This window comes from Anomalospiza imberbis, unplaced genomic scaffold (genome assembly GCF_031753505.1).
Source record: "Anomalospiza imberbis isolate Cuckoo-Finch-1a 21T00152 unplaced genomic scaffold, ASM3175350v1 scaffold_43, whole genome shotgun sequence".
NCBI classification, from domain to species: domain Eukaryota; kingdom Metazoa; phylum Chordata; class Aves; order Passeriformes; family Viduidae; genus Anomalospiza; species Anomalospiza imberbis.
In genome coordinates this window covers 638,537-654,844 of record NW_027100039.1, presented here as the reverse complement: position 1 = coordinate 654,844, position 16,308 = coordinate 638,537, and the positions used below count along the sequence as shown (strand labels likewise).

At 55.0% G+C, this 16,308-nt stretch overlaps 1 long non-coding RNA gene across 1 annotated transcript; it reads left to right on the top strand.

Annotated features, from left to right (window-relative positions):
- The first annotated feature begins 1,070 nt into the window (after positions 1 to 1,070).
- LOC137466766 (uncharacterized) lies at positions 1,071 to 13,919 on the top strand. The gene is made up of 3 exons (XR_010995278.1): positions 1,071 to 1,215; positions 5,110 to 5,195; positions 13,793 to 13,919. It is a non-coding gene; the product is annotated as an uncharacterized lncRNA (long non-coding RNA).
- The last annotated feature ends 2,389 nt before the right edge of the window (positions 13,920 to 16,308 follow it).

Here is a 16,308-nt window from a genome sequence, read left to right as displayed (position 1 = left end):
CCCCCACTTTTGCCCCTTTATCCCAAATTTTCTCCCATTTTACTCAGTTTTTCTCATTGCCCCCCATTCCCCCCCCCATTTCTGTCCATTTTTTCTCATTTTCTTCTCATTTTCTCCTATTCTTCTTCTATTTCTCATTTTTTCTCCCATTTCCCCCCATTTTTCTCCCATTTTCTCCCACTTCCCCGTTTTTACACTTTTTTATAATTTTTTTCTATTTCCCCCATTTTTTACCCCTTTTCCTCCCATTTCCCCCCGTTTTAACCCCTTTTTCTCATTTTTCCTCCCATTTTCCCCCATTTTAACCCTTTTTTCTCATTTTTCCTCCATTTTCCCCCCATTTTAACCCTTTTTTCTCATTTTCCTCCCATTTCCCCCCAATTTAACCCTTTTTTCTCGTTTCTCCTCCCATTTCCCCCCATTTTTACCCTTTTTTCTCATTTCTCCTCCCATTTCCCCCCATTTTTACCCTTTTTTCTCATTTTTCCTCCCATTTCCCCCCATTTTTACCCTTTTTTCTCATTTCTCCTCCCATTTCCCCCCATTTTTACCCCTTTTTCTCATTTTTCCTCCCATTTCCCCCCATTTTAACCCTTTTTTCTCATTTTTCCTCCCATTTCCCCCCATTTTAACCCTTTTTTCTCGTTTTTCCTCCAATTTTCCCCCATTTTTACCCTTTTTTCTCATTTCTCCTCCCATTTCCCCCATTTTTACCCTTTTTTCTCGTTTCTCCTCCCATTTCCCCCCATTTTAACCCTTTTTCTCATTTTTCCTCCCATTTCCCCCCATTTTAACCCTTTTTTCTCATTTTTCCTCCCGTTTCCCCCATTTTAACCCTTTTTTTCTCGTTTCTCCTCCCATTTTAACCCTTTTTTCTCATTTCTCCTCCCATTTCCCCCCATTTTAACCCTTTTTTCTCGTTTCTCCTCCCATTTTCCCCCATTTTTACCCTTTTTTCTCGTTTCTCCCTCCATTTTCCCCCATTTTAACCATTTTTTCTCATTTTTTCCCCCCATTTCCCCCGTGTTTACCCTTTTTTCTCCCATTTCCCCCCGTTTTGCTCATTTCCCCTCATTTTCTCCCCGTTTCTCTCCCCGCAGGGCGGCCCCAGCAGCCACAAGGCCGAGGAGCTGCTGAAGCAGCCAGACTACTCGGACAAGATCAAACATCTGCTGGGCAACCTGGGCAACCAGCCGCCGGGGGGGCCCGGGGGAGGTGAGGGACACCTTGGGGACGCCCTGGGGACGTTGTCCCCTGTCCTTGACACGGATATCAGGATGCTCTGGGCTTGGGGACACCTTGGGGACACCTTTGGGACACCCTGGGGACAATGTCCCCTGTCCTTGACAGGGATATCAGGATGCTCATGGCTTGGGGACACGCTGGGGACACCCTGGGGACATTGTCTGCAGTCCTAGGGAGATATTGCGATGTCCATGGCTTGGGGACACCCTGGGGACACCCTGGGGACACCCTGGGGACATTGTCCCCTGTCCTTGACACGGATATCAGGACACTCTGGGCTTGGGGACACCTTGGGGACACCCTGGGGACACCTTTGGGGACATTGTCCCCTGTCCTTGACACGGATATCAGGACGCTCTGGGCTTGGGGACACCTTGGGGACACCCTGGGGACACCCTGGGGACACCCTGGGGACATTGTCCCCTGTCCTTGACACGGATATCAGGACACTCTGGGCTTGGGGACACCCTGGGGACACCCTGGGGACACCTTTGGGGACATTGTCCCCGTCCTTGACACGGATATCAGGACGCTCTGGGCTTGGGGACACCTTGGGGACACCCTGGGGACACCCTGGGGACACCTTTGGGGACATTGACTGCAGTCCTAGGGGAGATATTGGGGTGTCCATGGCTTGGGGACACCCTGGGGACACCTTTGGGGACATTGTCCCCTGTCCTTGACAGGGATATCAGGATACTCTGGGCTTGGGGACACCTTGGGGACACCCTGGGGACACCCTGGGGACACCTTTGGGGACATTGACTGCAGTCCTAGGGGAGATATTGGGGTGTCCATGGCTTGGGGACACCCTGGGGACACCTTTGGGGACATTGTCCCCTGTCCTTGACACGGATATCAGGATACTCTGGGCTTGGGGACACCCTGGGGACACCTTTGGGGACAATGTCCCCTGTCCTTGACAGGGATATCAGGATACTCTGGGCTTGGGGACACCCTGGGGACACCTTTGGGGACATTGTCTGCAGTCCTAGCAGGGATATTGGGGTGTCCATGGCTTGGGGACACCCTGGGGACATTGTCCCCTGTCCTTGACAGGGATATCAGGACACTCTGGGCTTGGGGACACCTTTGGGGACACCTTTGGGGACACCCTGGGGACACCTTTGGGGACATTGTCTGCAGTCCTAGGGGGGATATTGGGGTGTCCATGGCTTGGGGACACCTTTGGGGACACCTTTGGGGACATTGTCCCTGTCCTTGACACGGATATCAGGACGCTCTGGGCTTGGGGACACCTTGGGGACACCCTGGGGACACCTTTGGGGACATTGTCCCCGTCCTTGACACGGATATCAGGACGCTCTGGGCTTGGGGACACCTTGGGGACACCCTGGGGACACCCTGGGGACACCTTTGGGGACATTGTCTGCAGTCCTAGCAGGGATATTGGGGTGTCCATGGCTCGGGGACACACTGGGGACACCTTTGGGGACAATGTCCCCTGTCCTTGACAGGGATATCAGGATACTCTGGGCTTGGGGACACCCTGGGGACACCTTTGGGGACAATGTCCCCTGTCCTTGACAGGGATATCAGGATACTCTGGGCTTGGGGACACCCTGGGGACAATGTCTGCAGTCCTAGCAGGGATATTGGGGTGTCCATGGCTTGGGGACACCCTGGGGACACCTTTGGGGACAATGTCCCCTGTCCTTGACAGGGATATCAGGACGCTCTGGGCTTGGGGACACCCTGGGGACACCTTTGGGGACATTGTCTGCAGTCCTAGGGGGGGATATTGGGGTGTCCATGCCTTGGGGACACCTTGGGGACACCCTGGGGACACCTTTGGGGACATTGTCTGCAGTCCTAGGGAGATATTGGGGTGTCCATGGCTTGGGGACACCTTGGGGACCCCCTGGGGACATTGTCTGCAGTCCTAGCAGGGATATTGGGGTGTCCATGGTTTGGGGACACCCTGGGGACACCCTGGGGACAATGTCCCGTGTCCTTGACAGGGATATCAGGATGCTCATGGCTTGGGGACACCTTGGGGACACCTTTGGGGACATTATCTGCAGTCCTAGGGAGATATTGGGGTGTCCATGGCTTGGGGACACCTTTGGGGACACCTTTGGGGACATTGTCTGCAGTTCTAGGGAGATATTGGGGTGTCCATGGCTCGGGGACACCCTGGGGACACCTTTGGGGACATTGTCCACTGTCCTTGACAGGGATATCAGGACACTCTGGGCTTGGGGACACCTTGGGGACACCTTTGGGGACAATGTCCCCTGTCCTTGACAGGGATATCAGGATACTCTGGGCTTGGGGACCCCCTGGGGACACCCTGGGGACACCCTGGGGACACCCTGGGGTCCCCACGGGGGTTTTGGGGTGCTCCTGGCTGGGGGCCACCCTGGGGCACCTTGGGGACACCTTTGGGGACATTTTATTCAGTCCTAGGGGGATATTGGGGTGCTCATGGCTGGGGACACCCTGGGGACGCTGTCCTGGGGTCCCCACGGGGGTTTTGGGGTGTCCATGGCTTGGGGACACCCTGGGGACACATTTGGGACCATGTCCAGGGGTCTCCACGGGGGTTTTGGGGTGCTCGTGGTTTGGGGACACCCTGGGGACGCTGTCCTGGGGTCTCCACGGGGGTTTTGGGGTGTCCATGGCTTGGGGACACATTTGGGGACAATGTCCAGTGTCCCTGACACGGATTTTGGGGTGCTCTGGGCAACTGGGGACACCCCCTAAAATTGGGGTCACCTGGGGCAAGTGTGTCCCTTAAATTTGGGTCACCTGGGGGTCCCTTAAAGGGGAAAGACCCCTTTAAATTGGGGTAAAATTTGGGGGGGCTCTAAATTGGGGACACCCCCTCAATTTGGGGTTCTCTAAATTGGGGACACCACCTCAATTTGGGGTCTCTAAATTGGGGACACCCCCTCAATTTGGGGGTCTCTAAATTGGGATCACCCCCTCAATTTGGGGTAAATTTGGGGGTCTCTAAATTGGGGTCACCCCCTCAATTTGGGGGTCTCTCAATTGGGGACACCACCTTAATTTGGGGTAAATTTGGGGGTCTCTAAATTGGGATCTCCCCCTCAATTCGGGGTTAATTTGGGGGTCTCTAAATTGGGATCACCCCCTCAATTTGGGGGTCTCTAAGTTGGGGACACCCCCTCAATTTGGGGTAAATTTGGGGGTCTCTCAATTGGGGTCACCCCCTCAATTTGGGGGTCTCTAAATTGGGATCACCCCCTCAAATTGGGGTAAATTTGGGGGTCTCTAAATTGGGATCACCCCCTCAATTTGGGGGTCTCTAAATTGGGGACACCCCCTCAAATTGGGGGTCTCTAAATTGGGGACACCCCCTCAAATTGGGGTAAATTTGGGGGTCTCTAAATTGGGGACACCCCCTCAATTTGGGGGTCTCTAAATTGGGATCACCCCCTCCATTTGGGGGTCTCTAAATTGGGGACACCCCCTCAATTTGGGGGTCTCTAAATTGGGGACACCCCCTCAATTTGGGGTAAATTTGGGGGGTCTCTAAATTGGGATCATCTCCTCAATTTGGGGGTCTCTCAGTTGGGGTCACCCCCTCAATTTGGGGGTCTCTAAATTGGGATCACCCCCTCAATTTGGGGTAAATTTGGGGGGTCTCTAAATTGGGATCATCTCCTCAATTTGGGGGTCTCTAAATTGGGATCACCTCCTTAATTTGGGGTAAATTTGGGGGGTCTCTAAATTGGGGTCACCCCCTCAATTTGGGGGTCTCTCAATTGGGATCATCTCCTCAATTTGGGGGTCTCTCAGTTGGGGTCACCCCCTCAATTTGGGGGTTTTGGGGACCCCTGACCCCTTTTTTTCTGTTTTTCCCCCCAATTTCTGCAGTTCCCCACGGGCTGCTGGGCCCCGGCCCCATGAACGGCTTCCCCCCCCCCAAGATGCAGCACTTCCCCCGGGGGGGCCCATGCCAGGTAAGAGCCCCCTCCCCAAATTACCAAAACCCCACAAATCCCTGAAAAAACCCCGAAAAAAAAAACGAAAAAATGAAAAAAAAAATCCCGAAAAATCCCAGAAAAAATCCCAGGAAAAAACACAAAAAATCCCAGAAAAAAACCCCAAAAATCCCTGAAAAAAAACCCGAAAAAAAAAACCGAAAAAATGAAAAAAAAAATCCCGAAAAATCCCAGAAAAAATCCCAGGAAAAAACACAAAAAATCCCAGAAAAAAACCCAAAAAATCCCAAAAAAATCCCAAAAAATGAAAAAAAAAATCCCAAAAACATCCCCAAAAAACATCCCGAAAAAAACCCAAAAAACCCTGAAAAAAAACCCAAAAAATGAAAAAAAAAATCCCAAAAAGCATCCCCAAAAAATCCCAGAAAAAACCCAAAATACCCTGAAAAAAACCCCAAAAATCCCCAAAAAAATCCCAAAAAATGAAAAAAAAATCCCAAAAACATCCCCAAAAAATCCCAGAAAAAAACCCAAAAAATCCCAAAAAAATCACAAAAATCCCAAAACTTCCCCAAAAAATCCCAGAAAAAACCCAAAAAACCCTGAAAAAAACCCCAAAAAATGAAAAAAATCCCCAAAAAATCCCAGAAAAAACCCAAAAATCCCCAAAAAAATCCCAAAAAATGAAAAAAAAAATCCCAAAAACATCCCCAAAAAATCCCAGAAAAAAAACCCAAAAAAATCCCCAAAAAAAACCCCAAAAATGAAAAAAAATCCCAAAAAGCATCCCCAAAAAATCCCAGAAAAAACCCAAAATACCCTGAAAAAAAACCCAAAAATCCCCAAAAAAATCCCAAAAAATGAAAAAAAAAAAAATCCCAAAAACATCCCCAAAAAATCCCAGAAAAAAACCCAAAAAACCCCGGAAAAAAAACCCCAAAATGAAAAAAAATCCCAAAAAGCATCCCCAAAAAATCCCAGAAAAAAACCCAAAAAACCCCCAAAAAAAAACCAAAAAATGAAAAAAAATCCCCAAAAAATCCCAGAAAAAAACCAAAAAAAAACCCAAAAAATGAAAAAAATTCCCAGAAAATCCCAGAAAAATCCCAGGAAAAAACCAAAAAAAAAAATCCCAAAAAAATCCCAAAAACATCCCAAAAAAATCCCGAAAATCCCCAAAAAATCCCAAAAACATCCCCAAAAAATCCCAGAAAAAAAACCAAAAACCCCTGAAAAAAACCCCAAGTCCAAAAAACGCCCTAAAAAATCCAAAAAAAGCCCCAAAAAATAAAAAAAAACCCCAAAAATCCAGAAAAACCCAAAAAAAAAAAAACCCCAAAAATTAAAAAAGCCCAAAAATATCGAAAAGCCCCCAAAAAATCCAGAAAAAAACCCCAAAATAGAAAAACCCAAAAAATAAAATAAAAAAACCCCCAAAATAAAAAAAAAACTAAAAAAATAAAAAAAAACCCAAAAAATAAGAAAAAAACCCCAAAATATAAGAAAAAAACAAAAAAAATCCAAAAAATCCCCAAAAAGCCCGAAACCCCCCCAGACTCCCCCAACCCCCCCAGAGCCCTTGCACAAATTTGGAACATCCCAGAAATGTTCAAACCCCCGAAAACCCCAAAAACAAAGAGAAATCCCTGAGACCCCCAGAGCCCCCCAAATCCCCCAGACCCCCCCCAAATCCCTCAGACCCCCAGACCCCAACAAATCCCTGAGACCCTCAGACCTCCCCAAATCCCCAGACCCCCCCCAAATCCCCCAGACCCCCCAAATCCCCCAGACCCCCCCAAATCCCCCAGACCCTCAAAGCCCCCCCACAAATCCCTGAGACCCCCAGACCCCCCCAAATCCCCCAGACCCCCCCAAATCCCCCAGATCCTCAGCCCCCCCAATCCCCCAAATCCCCCAGACCCCCCAGTTCCTCAGACCCCCCCCAAATCCCCCAGACCCTCAGCCCCCCAGACCCAAATCCCCCAAATCCCCCAGACCCCCCTCAGACCCCCCCCAAATCCCCTAGACCCCCCAAATCCCCCAGACCCCCCCAAATCCCCCAGAGCCCCCCCAGACCCCCCAAATCCCCCAGACCCCCCCAATCCCCCAGTTCCTCAGAGCCCTCCCAAATCCCCCAGACCCCCCCCAAATCCCCCAAATCCCCCAGACCCCCCAAATCCCGCAGACCCCCCCCCAAATCCCCCAGACCCCCCCCCAATCCCCCAGACCCCCAAATCCCCCAGACCCCCCAAATCCTCCAGACCCCCCAGTTCCTCAGACCCCCCCAAATCCCCCAGACCCCCCCAAATCCCCCAGACCCCCCCAGACCCCCCAAATCCCCCAGACCCCCCCAGACCCCCCAAATCCCCTAAATCCCCCAGACCCCCAGACCCCCCCAAATCCCCCAGACCCCCCCAGACGCCCATCCCAGCCCCGGTAACGCCCCCCTCCTCTCTCTCTCTCTCTCTCCCCAGGCCCTCACGGCGGCGGGCGGCGGCGGCGGGGGCGGGGGTCCCGGCCTCCCCCCGGGGCTCCCGGGGGGTCCCCGCCTGCTGGGGCCGCCCCCCCCCCAGCGCGGCGACTTCTGGGGGGAGGGGCCCGACGGGGGTGGGGGAGGGGGCGGCCTCCGCGGGGGGTCCCCCCAATGGGGGGAGGGGGGATGCGCGGAGGAGGAGGAGGAGGAGGAGGAGGGGGCGGCGGAGGGGGGGGGCCGCCCCCTCCCCCGTTCCACCGACCCCCTCCCCGCGGGGGTCGCGGCGGCGCCGAGCCCCCCCCTCCCCCACCTTACCGCTGCCCGGGGTGGGGGAGGGGGCAGGAGCGGGGGGACCCCCCCCCAATGGCGGCGGCGGCGGCGGCGGCGGTGGGGGGGGGTCTCGGGGGGGCCCCCCCCCGCCCCACGGCGATCACGGCAGAGAGCACCCCCCCCCCCGGGGCCACGGCGGAGGCCACGGCGGAGGTAAATTGGGGGGGGGCGCCTGGCTCTGGGGGGGGCCCCGGCCCCGCTTGGGAGGGGCCCGTGGGTGGCCCCCTCCCCCGCCGCCCCCGCCCCCGCCTTTCCTGCCCCCCCCGCTGGAGGGGGGGTGGGGGCGGCGGGGGAGGGGAGCCCCCTCCCCCACCCCCCATCACCACCCCCCGCCCATGCAGCCCCTGGAGCCCCCCGGGCCGTGGGGGAGGGGCCACGACTGGCGCAGACCCCCCATGGGGCTCTGAGGCGGGGGAGGGGCTGAGAGGGACCCCCCCCCCCCGAAATGGGGCTGAGGGACCCCTCCCCAAATGGGGCTGAGGGACCCCTCCCCGAAATGGGGCTGAGGGACCCGACCCCCCCCCAAATGGGGCTGAGGGACCCGAACCCCCCCGAAATGGGGCTGAGGGACCCGACCCCCCCGAAATGGGGGTGATGGTGGTGAGGGACCCCCCCCAAATAGGGCTGAGGGACCCCCCCCCAAATTGGGGGTGATGGTGGTGAGGGACCCCCCCCCAAAATGGGGCTGAGGGACCCGACCCCGAAATGGGGCTGAGGGACCCCTCCCCAAAATGGGGGTGATGGTGGTGAGGGACCCCCCCCAAATTGGGGGTGATGGTGGTGAGGGACCCCCCCCAAAATGGGGCTGAGGGACCCGACCCCCCCAGAATGGGGCTGAGGGACCCCCTCCCCAAATGGGGCTGAGGGACCCGACCCTGAAATGGGGCTGAGGGACCCCCCCAAATTGGGGGTGATGGTGGTGAGGGACCCCCCCCCAAATGGGGCTGAGAGACCCCCCAAACTGGGGGTGATGGTGGTGAGGGACGCCCCCCCCCCCCAAACTGGGGTTGGGGGACCCCCCAAAATGGGGCAGGGGGCAGAGAGGGACCCCCCCCTAACCTGGGGGTGATGGTGGTGGGGGACCCCACCCCCCAAAAACGGCAGGGAGGAGTTCCCCTCAGAAATGGGGAGGATTCCCCCCACCCGCCCCAAAATGGCTCCAGGGCAGTGAGGGACCCCTCCCCAAAATGGGGGGTGATGGCGGTGAGGGACCCCCTCCCCAAAAATGGCCCCTTGAGGAGTGGTGGATGTGGCCGAGAGACCCCTCCCCCCCCCAAAAAAAATCGGCTGGAGGGCAGCGAGGGACCCCTCCCCAAAATGGCTGGAAGCCCCCCTAAGATCGGGAGGGACCTCCGCCCCAAAATGGCTGAGAGCCCCCCCAACATGGGGAGGGACCCCCGCCCCAAAACCGGCAGGGCCCGGCCCCTCATGGCGGCCGCGGTGGGCGGGGCATGCTGGGAGTTGTAGTTCGGCGGCCGCGGTGAGCGGGGCATGCTGGGAGTTGCAGTTCGGCGTCTGCAAAGCGGCCGCGAGGCATGCTGGGAAGGGAGGCGGGGGTGTGGCAATACGGCTGCAAAGGCCGCTGGGAGTTGTAGTTTCGGACTTGCGGCTGCGGGGGATGCTGGGAGTTGTAGTTTGGCTCCTGGGAGGGCAGCAGGGGATGCTGGGAGTTCGGAGCAGCTCTGCGCTGCAGGCCGCTGAGGCCCGGTGGGGGTTTAACTCTGCTGCAGGGGCTTCTGGGAACTGCAGTTCAGCCGGTGGGGAGGCATCAAAGCATCCTGGGAGTTGTAGTCCAGCCCCCAGGTGTGCTTGCAGGGCCTAACGGCGGGGCCGAAAACCAGGCCTACGCAGGCCTCTGGACACCTGGCGGGGCCTAAACCCGGCACTAACGCCACAGCCAGGGGTGCTGGGAGCTGTGGTTCCACAGTTGTGGGTGCAAGGCACGGTGGGAGTTGTAGTTTCAGCTCCCAGGGCGCCGAAACCCGGCCCCAGGAGAGGCCCTGAAGCCTAAGGGGGCCTAAGGCTGGGTTTAGCTGGACAGCAAGGCTCGCTGGGAGTTGTAGTTCCTTCCCTGCTGAAGCAGCAGAGGATGCTGGGAGCTGTAGTGAGGCGGCTGGCGGGGCCTAAGCCTGGCTTTGATTTAACAGCAAGGAACGCTGGGTGTTGGAGTTGATTCTCAAGCTGGGCCTAAGCCCAGCCCTGCAGAGGGCCCCCAGGCCCGGCGGGGCCCTAAGCCAGGCTTTGATTTAACAGCAAGGCACGCTGGGTGTTGGAGTTGATTCTCAAGCTGGGCCTAAGCCCAGCTCTGCAGAGAGCCCCGAGGCCCGGCGGGGCCTAAGCCAGGCTTTGATTTAACAGCAAGGCACGCTGGGTGTTGGAGTTGATTCTCAAGCTGGGCCTAAGCCCAGCTCTGCAGAGAGCCCCGAGGCCCGGCGGGGCCTAAGCCAGGCTTTAATCGGAGCGCAAGGCGCGCTGGGAGCTGTAGTTCGTGCAGTTGTTGTGGTGCAAAGGATGCTGGGAGTTGTAGTTCCGGGTTCGGGGTCCATTCCCAGCCCCCAACCCCCCACCAAAATCCACCCAGCCCCTCCAGTTTTGGGGACAGGGACCCTGCTGCCCCCAGCCCCAAAATCCCCGTTTTTAACCCCATTTCCCCCATCCCGTCCTTTTGTCCTCCCGCGGGCCGCTCCGGGCTCGATCCAGGAGCGTTTTGGGGCTGGGGGTTCACCCCCCTCCCCTCCAACCCCCCCCAGAATCCTCCTTAAAAACCTCAAGGTCCTCTTAAAAAAAACCCCAAATCCTCCTGAAAACACCAAAATCCTCCTTGAAACCCAAAAATCCTCTTCAAAAATGCCAAAATCCTCCTTGGAAACCCAAAATTCTCTTCAAAATCCCCAAAATCCTCCTTGGAAACCCCAAAATGCTCTTCAAAAACCCCAAAATCCTCCTAGGAAACCCCAAAATTCTCTTTAAAAACCCCAAAATCCTCCTTGGAAACCCCAAAATTCTCTTCAAAATCCCCAAAATCCTCCTTGGAAACCCAAAAATTCTCTTCAAAAACCCCAAAATCCTTCTTAAGCCCCCCAAAATTCTGTCTCCATCATCTTCCTCAGAGCTGCTGCTTTGAGGCTGCTCCGGGGCCATTTTGGGCCAATTTTGGGCCATTTTTGGGGCCATTTTTTGGTTCTTTTGGGCTCAGGGGTTCACCCCCTTCTCTTTAAGCCCCCCCAAATCCTCCTCAAAGCCCCCAAAATTGTCTTCAAAACCCCCAAAATCCTCTTTAAAGCCCCCAAAATTCCCTTTTTTAACCCCTTCCTTCCCTTCCTCCTCCTCCCACAGCCGCCACGCTGGGCCTGCCCTGGCACTGTTTTTGGGCCGTTTTTTGGCAATTTCGAGCCTTTTTGGGGTCGGGGGTTCATCCCCTTCACTTTTTCACCTTCCAAGATCCTCCTTGAACCCCCAAAATCTCCTTAAAACTCCCCAAAATCCTGCCACGACCCCCCAAAATCGCGTCCCTCATCCTCCTCGTGGAGCCGCCATTTTGGGGCCTTGCTCTGGGACTGTTCTGGGGCCATTCGGGGAATTTTGGGGCCATTCCAGGCGATTTTGGGGCCCTTTGGGGCCAGGGGTTTATTCCCCTCCCCTTTGAACCCCAAAATCCTCTTTAAACCCCCCAAAATTTGTGTCCCCCTGCTCCTCTCCCTCACAGACCCGCCGCCATTTTGGGCCCATTTTTGGGACCCATTTTGGGGCCGTTTTTGGGCCATTTTGGGTTTTGGGCCCTTTTGGGGTCTGGGGTTCACCCCCTTCCCTTTTAAAACCCCAAAATCTTCCCAAAACCCCCCAAAATCTTCCTCAAACCTCCCAAAATCCTCCCAAAACCCCCCAAAATCGCGTCCACGCCGTCCCCACCCAGCCGCCATTTTGAGGCCGTTCCGGAGCCATTTTGGGGCCGTTTTTGCGCCATTTTGGGGCCATTTTGGACGATTTTGGGGCCATTTCGGATGATTTTGGGGCCGTTTCGGACGATTTTGGGGTCGCTCTTTAGCCCAACCCTTCCCCAAACCTTTTTAACCCCTTTCCTCCCCTCCCTCCTCCTCACCCCCAGGAGCTGCCAGCGCCGGGGCGGCTCCAGGCCATTTTTGGGGCCCATTTTGGGGCCGTTTTTGGGCCGTTTTTGGCCATTTTGGGGTCTGGGGTTCACCCTCTTCCCTTTTAAACCCCAAAATCCTCCTAAAACCCCCCAAAATCTTCCTCCAACCTCCCAAAATTGTCCCAAAACCCCCCAAAATCACGTCCCCCCCGCCGTCCTCACCCAGCCGCCATTTTGAGACCGTTCCGGAGCCATTTTAGGGCCGTTTTGCGCCATTTTGGGGCCGTTTCGGACGATTTTGGGGCCATTTTGGACGATTTTGGGCCATTTCGGACGATTTTGGGGCCATTTTGGACGATTTTGGGGGTCGCTCTTTACCCCAACCCTTCCCCAAACCTTTTTAACCCTTTCCTCCCCTCCCTCCTCCTCACCCCCAGGAGCTGCCAGCGCCGGGGTGGCTCCGGGCCATTTTTGGGGCCGTTTTGGGGCCATTTTTGGGGCCGTTTTTGGGGCCATTTTTGGGCCATTTTGGGCCCTTTTGGGGTCTGGGGTTCACCCCCTTCCCTTTTAAACCCCAAAATCTTCCTCAAACCTCCCAAAGTCCTCCAAAAACCCCCCAAAATCGCGTCCACGCCCATCCTCACCCAGCCGCCATTTTGAGGCCATTCTGGAGCCATTTTGGGGCCGTTTTTGAGCCATTTTGGGGCCGTTTCGGACGATTTTGGGGCCGTTTTGAGGCCGGACGGGGTCGCTCGTTACCCCAAAAATCCTCAAAACCGCCCCAAGCCTCCCCCAAACCTTTTTAACTCTTTCCTCCCCTCCCTCCTCCTCACCCCCCGGAGCTGCCAGTGCCGGGGCAGCTCCGGGCCGTTTTTGGGACCCATTTTGGGGCCGTTTTTGGGGCCATTTTGGGCCATTTTGGGATCTGGGGTTCACCCCCATCCCTTTTAAACCCCAAAATCTTCCTCAAACCTCCCAAAACCCCCCAAAATCGCGTCCCCGCCGTCCCCACCTAGACGCCATTTTGAGGCCGTTCCGGAGCCATTTTGGGGCCATTTTGAGCCATTTTGGGGCCATTTTGGACAATTTTGGGGCCATTTTGGACAATTTTGGGGCCATTTCGGACGATTTTGGGGTCGCTCTTTACCCCCAACCCTTCCCCAAACCTTTTTAACCCTTTCCTCCCCTCCCTCCTCCTCACCCCCAGGAGCCGCCAGCGCCGGGGCGGCTCCGGGCCATTTTTGGGGGCCGTTTTTGGGACCCATTTTGGGGCCGTTTTTGGGGGCCATTTTGGGCCCTTTTGGGGTCTGGGGTTCACCCCCATCCATTTTAAACCCCAAAATCTTCCTCAAACCTCCCAAAATCCTCCCAAAACCCCCCAAAATCGCGTCCCCCCGCCGTCCTCACCCAGCCGCCATTTTGAGGCCGTCCCGAGCCCGTTCCGGAGCCATTTTGGGGCCGTTTTGAGCCATTTTGGGGCCGTTTCGGACGATTTTGGGGCCGTTTTGAGGCCGGACGGGGTCGCTCGTTACCCCAAAAATCCTCAAACCGCCCCAAACCTTTTTAACCCCTTTCCTCCCCTCCCTCCTCCTCATCCCCCGGAGCCGCCGGGTGCCGTGGCGGCTCCGGGCCGTTTTTGGGGCCGTTTTGGGCCAATTTGGGGCCGTTTTGGGGCCGGGGGCCGGCGCCTGACGCGCCCCCCCCCCCTTTTGTCTCCCCCAGACATGTCGAGCCGCGCCGTGTGCCGCCACTTCATGCTCAAGGGCAGCTGCAGGTACGAGAACAACTGTGCCTTCTACCACCCCGGCGTCAACGGGCCCCCCCTGCCCTGAAACCCCCCAAAAACACCCCAAAAAAACACCCCAAAACAACAAAAAAACAAAAAAAAAACCCCAAACCCAAGAAAAACCCGTCCCCCGCCCCGGTTATGGCTTCTGTGAGGCCTCGGGGGGGGTGAAAATGGGGGAGAAAGACGGAGGAAAAATGGGGGGGAAAAAAAACCCCGAAATTATCGGGGTGTGGTGGGGGTGGGGTTTGGGGGTGGAGGAGGTGGAAATTCGGGGCAGGAGTTGGAAAATTTTGGTAAAATTGGAAATTTTTGGTAGAAATTGGAATTTTGGTGTAGAAATTGGAAATTTGGGGTAGAAGTTGAAAGTTTGGGGTAGGAATTGGAAATTCGGGGTAGGAGTTGGAAAATTTTGGTAAAATTGGAAATTTTGGTAGAAATTGGAATTTTGGGGTAGGAATTGGGATTTCGGGAAGGAATTGGAATTTTGGGGTAGGAGTTGGAAATTCGGGGTAGGAATTGGAGATTTTTGGTAAAATTGGAAATTTTTGGTAGAAATTGGAATTTTGGGGTAGGAATTGGAATTTTGGGATAGAAATTGGAAATTTGGGGTAGGAGTTGGAAATTTGGGGTAGGAATTGGAATTTTGGGATAGAAATTGGAAATTTGGGGTAGAAGTTGGAATTTTGGGGTAGGAATTGGAAGTTTGGAGTCAAAGTTAGAGTTTAGGGGGGGAAAATGCTCCTTTAAGGGGCAGAAATTGGAGTTTTTGGGGAGGATTTTTCAGTTTTGGGGCAGAAATTGGATTTTTTTGGGGAGGATTTTTCAGTTTTGGGGCAGAAATTGGAGTTTTTTGGGGGGGAACGCCCCTTCAAGGGGTGGAAATGTGAATTTTTGGACGGAAAATGTGAATTTTGGGGAACAAATCAAATTTATGGGGTGGGGATTTTCCTTTAGGGGGAAGAAATTGAAATTCAGGGGGGAAAAATTGGAATTTATGGGTGGAAATTGGAAGCTAAGGGTGCAAATCTCTCCCAGGGGACAGAAATTGTCATTTACGGGACCAAAATTCCAATTTTTGGGGGTGGAAATCAGCGTTTTGGGGGGAAATTGTCACTTTTGGGGCAGAAATCTGAATGGTAAGGGTTGGAAATTAGAAATTTGGGGGTGGAATTCCATCCCCGGGGGCAGAAATTCTCTCCAAGGAGTAAAAATTGTCATTTATGGGGCGAAAAAATCCTCGTTTCTGGGGCAGAAATTCTCATCTGTGGGGTGCAAATTCCAGTTTCTGGGTTAAAATCTCTCCCCTTGGGGTAAAATATTTCATTTTTGGGGCAAATTCTGATTGGCGGGGTGCAAATTTCCCCCTTAGACGAAAAAATTGTCACTTTTGGTGTAGAAAAATCCCCAATTTCTGGGGCTTAACATCTTCAGGGCTTAAAGAAAAAAAAAAATCTCAATTTTACGACAAAAATCTTCAAGTTTGGGGGCAAAATTTTTTTCCCAGGGGCAGAAATTCCCATTTTGGTGCAGAAATCTTCATTTTTGGGGCAGGAATTCTCATTTTTTGGGCAGAAATCTTCATTTTTGGGGCAGGAATTCTCATTTTTGGGGCAGAAATCTTCGTTTTTGGGGCAGAAATTCTCATTTTTGGGGCAGAAATTCCCATTTTGGTGCAGACATTCTCATTTTTGGGGCAGAAATCTTCGTTTTTGGGGCAGGAATTCTCATTTTTGGGGCAGAAATCTTCGTTTTTGGGGCAGAAATTCTCATTTTTGGGGCAGGAATCCTCATTTTTGGGGCAGGAATTCTCATTTTTGGGGCGATTTTTTTCCTTTTTTGGGGTTCCGGCACCCTCAGGGCTCAAAACTTTTCAATTTTGGGTCAAACCCTTCCAATTTCCAGACCCAACCTCCCCCTCCCCCCCCTCCTCGGGGTGCCCCTCCCCCCCTTTGCGGGGGGGGGCTGGACCCCTCCCCCCAAAGGTGACATCACCCCCAGAGCGGGGGAGGGGAGGGGATACCACTAATTATTAATTAACCATTAATAATTATTTATCACCACCACCCCCCCTCCCCCACCGGGTCCAGCTCCGCCCCATTTGGGGAGGGTGGGGGAGGGGATGAGGGAATTTCCCCTCCCCCCACCCCCCTCTCCCCTCCCCCCTCAGCTCGGGGTCGCCGCCGCCGCCCCTCCCCCACTCTGCCGCCGCCGCCGCCGCCCGGGGGGGGGTGGGGGAGGGGAGGGGTGGGGGAGGGGCGGGGTGGGGGAGGGGCCGCGCCGGACGCTGTTTTCTGTGAAAACTTTGGCCGGGGGGAGGGGGGGGGGGGGAGGGGCCACACGCACCCCGCCCCCTCCCCCCCGTTTTGTATATTTTGTACATTATTAATAAAGTTTGGGGAGAAACCCCGGAAACGAGAGAGCGCGCTCCGGGGGGGAGGGGCGGGGCAGC